Below are 6991 nucleotides of genomic sequence, written 5' to 3'. Positions count from 1 at the left end.
TTTCTGGTGTAATCAAAGACACAGTGGCTTGGGCAGATATGCAGGGTGCAAGGAGGGAATCAGTGGCCACCTGGAGTGTTATCCATTAAAAGGGCCAGACACTTTCTGCCTGCTGCTTTGAGACCCTTTTAGTTACTGTGCCTCTGGGACTAGGAACTTCAAAATATGTTCCAGTCAGAGTTCTTAAATCACACTGTTCATTATCATTGCCCATGGGAAGCTTGGTGATTTTCATGCACACAGTGAAGCCCCTATGAACTATTACTCCCTGAGATGTCATTCTTGGTCTTAGTTCCTTTGTCAGCTTCTGAGTAACCTTGGGCAAATCATCGACCGTCTGCTGAACTGGGTTTAACTTTCTTCTTCAAAAGGATAGCAGTATCAATCTCCTTCTCTTCTCTTTTAATTTTTTATTTTTGCCACTCTTGCATTTTCCCCAATGTTCTACTTCCCAGCACCTGAAAAAGTGAGATTATGATTTAGGAACTATCTGTTAAAGGCTTTAAACTTTTGTATAGGTGATTCGCAAACTTATTTGGAAGGTAGTGCCTCAGGAAGGCATGACGCTCTTTGAAGAAAACCATTAAACACTGATATACTTAATTCCAGGATATGCAAAAGGAACAGTTTTACTTCTGGACAATATGACAATTTGTGTACAATTTAAAAACCACAGTCCTGAGTACACAAGTCCATGAAAAGAACAAGCTGTTGGTCTAAACATGGTCGGCTGCATCTGGGTTTTCCTGGTAATATTTCTAGGCTTGTTAACTTATGTTTTCATCTGCCAGTACTTTAGGTAGCAGATGTCTAAAATCCAATAAAAATATATCTGGGAAGAAAACTTGAAATAAAAAAATATGACAGTAAATTATTTATTTTTCCTGAGAATTGAAAAAAACGAGCAATTTTTTTTTTTTGGTTCATGGCAGAACTTCTGGATCAAGTATTCAGAGACCTGGCATTCAGGAAACACATGTTCGGGAATTCGCATTACACTGAGTTCGTAATGAGATTCCTGAGTGGGAAAGGCCAATATCCTATTTCTCTCTGTGTTTCTGAATATATTTAAATTGTTACTGTCTCGCTTCACTATTTAATAATAGTTTATACTGAACACTCACTGTTTCTCAGATGCTGTGCTAACTTCTGAGTTCAGATTGGGACACTACTATTATTATCCCAGTATTATAGATGAGATAGTGAATCTCATAAAAATTATCTGCTCTAGATTACAGAGCTAGTATGGGGGCCAGGCACTGTGGCTCACACCTAGAATCCCAGCACTTTGGGAGGCCGATGCAGGAGGATTGCTTGAGGCTGGGAGTTCAAGACCTGAGTAACATAGTGAGACTCCAAAAAAAAAGTTAGCTGGGCATGGTGGCAAGCATTTATAGTTCTGGCTACTGGGGACACTGTGGTGAAAGAATCACTTGAGCCCAGAAGTTCAAGGCTACAGTGAGCTATAATTGAGACACAGTACTCCAGCCTGGGTGACAGAGCGAGACCCTCTGTCTAAAAACATAACATAAAAATAAAAAAAGAGGTAGTAATTAAATGTATTAGTCTGTTCTCACACTGCTATAAGGATACTACATGAGACTAAGTAATTTATAAACAAATGAGACTTAGTTGACTCACAGTTCCACATGGCTGGGGAGGCTTCAGGAAACTTACAATCATGTCGGAAGACGAAGGGGAAGAATGGCGTGTCTTACATGGTAGTGGAGAGAGAGCAAGGGGGAAAGTGCCATGCTTTAAAACCATCAGATTTCACTAAAACTCCCTCACTATCATGGGAACAGCAAGGGTGAAATCTGGCCCATGATCTAATCACCTGCTACCAAGTCCCTCCCTCGACATGTGGGGATTACAATTCGAGATGAGGTTTGGATGGGGACACAGAGCCAAACCATATCAGCAGGGGAGCCAAGATGCAAACCCCGGGCCTGATTCCAGAGCCCAATCCTAGAGCCTTGAACCCCTGCTCTCTTCTCCCTATTTCTAAAGCTGTGTCTCATTTCTTCCCTCTTGGTGAAGCCTCTCCCTACGTCCATCCATGTCCACACCTCACCCCAGGCTCACTAACCTCTCCCAATCTGAGATGTGCACAGCACTCATTCTGTGCCTGGTTTATACTCTCTCCCCAGCCAATATGGCACCTCCTGTAGGTTAGTCCACTGGCAGCTCCTAGAGCAACAAGTACTGTATGACCCTGTGGGTCACATTGTGAGCTGGAGAGCAGAGCAGAGTAGCAGAGAGAGAACCGACCTTAGCCAAAGGGGGCCCCTCTTTCCCTTTGCCTGGTTGACTCTGTTTCAGTGCACATGTCAACTTTGCAGAGAGCCATTCTCAGATCTTACCACCTGAAAATGTCTCTCTTTCCCCAGATACCACTCTGTTTCATTTCTCCCATAGCACATATGACTACCAGGAAGTTCTTATTTACTTACTCATGTATTGTTTGATTCTACTCCCCAAGAATGAAACCTCCAAGGGAACAGGGACCTAAATGATCTTGCTGACATCTCTACCTTCAGTGCCTAGAGCAATGATTGTCATATAAAATGTACTCAAGCATTTGTGGAAGAAATGCATGAATAAATATTCTAAAATGTTTTCGAAATGCTTTATTTATTAAATAAACATTGAGTATCTACTTTGTGCTGGACATTCTAGGTGTCAGCAATACAGTGGTGAACTTTGTAAACAAAACCACTTTAAAAAGTACTGACTCTGTATCTTCAAATCATCAACAATCTGACCATTTTTCAAAATTGTGGTGAACATAACATTTCAGTTGCTGAGATCTATGCTTTTGTCCTGACATAAGCATAAAACTATTTATGCTCCTTTGACTCTCAAAATGCCCTGGGCTCTGGCTTGGATGATAAATCATGTGATCAACCTAGTTAAACCTGAGGTATTAATGCACTACAAACTAGTAAGCAAAGTAAAACCGTGGTAGGAGTTAGTCAAACAATGGGTCTGGTTATTGTGCATGAAATTCATCTTGTGATGTTGCAATTCATGGTGAAATAACTCAGACTGGCATAAGCAAAGGCACAAAGGGAAGTTGATGGGTCTGCATACTTGAAAAGTCTGTCTCAGATATGGTGGGACCGAGTTCTCAAACTCCAAGTTGCCCTCCTCATCCCTGAGAAGTTGCAGGCTCATTTTTCCTAATACAAATGGTGGCAGCAGCCCCTGTCTAATCCCATTCAGTTGAAATCCACCAGAAAAAATGCCAGAGCCTTTTCCAGGAGCCCTTGTAGGAGTCCTGACCTTCACTTTGTATTATACAGCTTGGGGTCATTTACTCCTCTTCATCTCCCAAGGAAAGATGATATGTTGATTGACTAAGGTGTGGGTTATGCTTTCATTCTTGTAGCTGAATGTGGATTCCTACCCAGACCATGAATCCTGAGGTTGGAGGAGCAGTAAGCCCAAAAATGGAAATCAAAAGATTTGTTAGAGGAAAAGAGAATGTATTCAGAATACCAGCAAGGAATCCAAAGCATCATCTATAATGTGTGTGTTTGTATGTTTGTGTATGTTTGCATGTGTACACATATATGTTTTTGGACTAATCAGCTATCTTACTAAGCTTGAGCAGTGCCTTTAATCAAACAATCTTATATCTGGGCAACGTCTTTCTCAGGTTGCTGTTTTATAAATCTGAATAAAGCTTCATTTTTCCATCCTATCACCACCTTATGTAACAATCCTTTACTATCCTTATAGCATATGGCACACACATCTTGTATATTCATATACATTGGTTCACTCCAAGCGCTTCCATGTACGGATATTCAAGGTGTGCACCGCACACAAACTATGATGTGAGTTGTGCAATGTGGTGGCCCTATGGAATCTTCATAGAAACTCTCTTAGCAGATGCAGAAAATGAGTTCAGTCAAGTTAATTGATTTCCTCAAGGTCATCCTCCAAATCCTATTCTCTTTTACTTAGAGAACCTGGTCAACTCCAACCTGTTTGGAGCAGTAAAGTATTCTCATTTGTTTTACCTGGGAAAGAAGCAATTACTGTTTACCATTAGGTCCTCTCCATACCTTTAAAACAAATTTTCACGGAAGACTTGGACATTATAATAAGGTGTTCTCATTTTCATTTTACATTTAGACAGATTAAGCAGAAAACAAGTTTAAAGAATCAGTGAGCCATCTGTGTGGTTTGTACCCTTAAGTACGGAAGTTCATAGACATAATTAATTCTCTGAAGAAGTACGCAAGGCACTGGAACTTCTGAATTTTTCTGGGATCTCTTTGTTCCCAGTCTTAGGCATTTCACAGTTCTCAAAATCAAACAGGGAAAGAAACCTGAGATTTTAGAGTTGTGGTTCTTGAATATCAGTGCTCTTAATAATCACTATGAGTACTAGTTAAAAATACAAATTTCCAGTCTTTATTCCAAGAGATTATGATTCAATAAGTGTTTGAAATCTGCATTTTAAAGAAGCCCTCTGGTGACTGTGATGTGATGATTCCACAAACATTCTTTAAGAAATAGGGGTTTTGAAATATAATTTTCCAATGAAAATCAGGTAAGTCACTCTCCTTTTCTGCATGCATTCAATATTCACTGAATCCTAGATGCTAATCATGGTCACAGTCCTAGGCGTGCATAGTTTTTGGATTTCCAAAGCAGTCTGTCATTTTCTTTTCAATGTTCACTCTAGTAATGGTTTAGAAAAAGTTCTCTCTTTGAAAAGCAGACAAATATGTAAAGCTCAGAGGAGTGAAGGCCCTGGGTTCCAGGGAAGGTTTTTGGACTCAATGTGTCTTTCCTTCTGAGATATCCATTAGGATGAAAGAGGCAAGCTGGAGCTCAGGCATATGGTCTTTTATCTTTATATAGAAGTGACAGCAGAGAGATACTTACGTCGACATCAGCAAAGAAGAGGTGGGAAGTGTTCTGGTGCATCAACAGCGCATCCCTCTGCTTTCTTACTTCCCTGTCAAACCAAGAGGCAGCAATTTTCCCTCTAAAGGTGTTGCACGAGAATGACAAAGCAAACATAAAAACTCTGCCACAACCTTGGATGAAAGATAGGAAAGGAGCTAATAATGATTTTGTGTCTCCTTTGTAACACATGGGGAAACTGAGGCTCTGATAGATTAAGTAGCGTAACCAGGATCATATAGCTAGCACTTCCAGTTATCTCTTATTGCTAATTAACCACTCTAGAACTTAGGGCCTTAAAACGGCAATGCATTATCACATGTCCGAGTTCTGTGGGTTAGCTGAGCTGAGCTGGGTGGTTTCTTCCTTGAGGTTTCTCACATTTTGTGGTCAGATGGCAATGGGGGCTACAGTCATTTGAAGGCTCAGCTGAGCTAGAGGCCCGAGATGGCTTTTCACTCACATATGTGCTGGCTTGTGGTTCTTTGACCTTTTCCTATGTCACTTCTCATCCTCCAAGGTCTTGGTTTGGACTTCTTATAGCACAGTGGACTCAGAGTAGTCACACTACTTATGTTATGGCTAGCTTTCAAGATAGAAGAAAGAAGAAGCTTTCAAGATAGAAGAAAGAAGAAAGAAGCAGCTTAGGCCAGTTAGAGCTATGCTTGGGGCTAAAAGAAGATTATTTCTACCATATCTTATTGGTCAAAGCTGTCACAGTGTTCTTCCAACTCCAAGGTGGTGGAGCAACACACCCTCTCTCTTGATGAGAGGCTGGTAAGTTCACACTGCAGAAGAGCATGTGCGATGGGAGATACTGTTGCAACTATCTTGAGATAAGTTCAGTTTGCATGTGAGAAGGATGCAATTGATAACCAGAACATCTAGTAGTAATAATTACTAACTCTAGACACTCTACTAGGTGTATAATATATATCTATATCATGTACCTATTATATATATATATCTCAATATAATAATCACAATAACCCTACAAAACTAGAATTCATACTATTACCCTATTTTGTAGATGAATAAATCAAGTTATAAACGAGTTAATAACTTGCTCTAGGAAACTACCATGTGGTAGATCTAGAATTCAACACAAGTAGCCATGCTCATTCAGGTCTGAGTCCAAAGCCCATGGTCTTCCCCTATTTCACACTGCTTGGTCACTCCCTAGCCTTGGCTCATATGAACCAATTAAGACCTTTGTAAATATAACAGAACTCTTTCAGGGTGCAATTATGGAGGAGGAGCAGGGATGAGCTCAGTTTCTAGAAAAATACACGAACTGGTTGAGAGGTGGATTTGGGGATGCAGGAGGGCCGGGGTTCCAATTACCTCCTCTATTCTGTTCTAAATTTTTCAGACTCTTAACTGGGACTGAACTGAGAACATGTCCTGTAGGAAAGTGGGAGGAGCTCCCCAAAAGCTCATTTGAGCTGGTGTGTAGAACTGCAACTTGAGCAGTTATAATTTCATAAGACCACAGGGGCAACCACAGAGAAGACGGTAGATCACAGAAGATGGTTCTGTGCCTCAGGGCTTGGAAACAGCTCATTCCACCTGTCATTGGATGTTCTAAAAGTTTCTGAAAAGAATAACTGGGTAACTGGATGGCTGGACTGGCTCATACCCTGAGACATTTCAGCAAATGCCTTGAATTCTGATTTTTCATTTTAGAAAAAGGAGAGGCAATGGCCAGGATATTTACCAAATGAATGAGATTGCTCTGGCTTTGCCAACTGGCTGGCTAACCTCCCATACTCCATTAGCAGAATGAAATTACATTATTGGCCTCAGTACTTTTGGAAGGCTTATGATATGATTTGGATGTTTTTTCTCTCCAAATCTCATGTTGGATTGTGAACACCAATGTGGGAGGTGGGGCCTGGTGGGAGGTGTTTGGGTTATGGGAGCAGACCCTTCATGAATGGTGTGTTAGTCCATTTTCGTGCTGCTGATAAAGACATACCTGAGACTGGGCAATTTACAAAAGAAGAGGTTTAATTGGACTTACAGTTCCACGTGGCTGGGGAAGTTTCACAATCATGGCAGAAGGCAA

The sequence above is a fragment of the Mandrillus leucophaeus genome, unplaced genomic scaffold, assembly GCF_000951045.1.
Source record: "Mandrillus leucophaeus isolate KB7577 unplaced genomic scaffold, Mleu.le_1.0 Scaffold177, whole genome shotgun sequence".
Taxonomy (NCBI): domain Eukaryota; kingdom Metazoa; phylum Chordata; class Mammalia; order Primates; family Cercopithecidae; genus Mandrillus; species Mandrillus leucophaeus.
Note: the sequence above shows the minus strand (reverse complement) of the source record.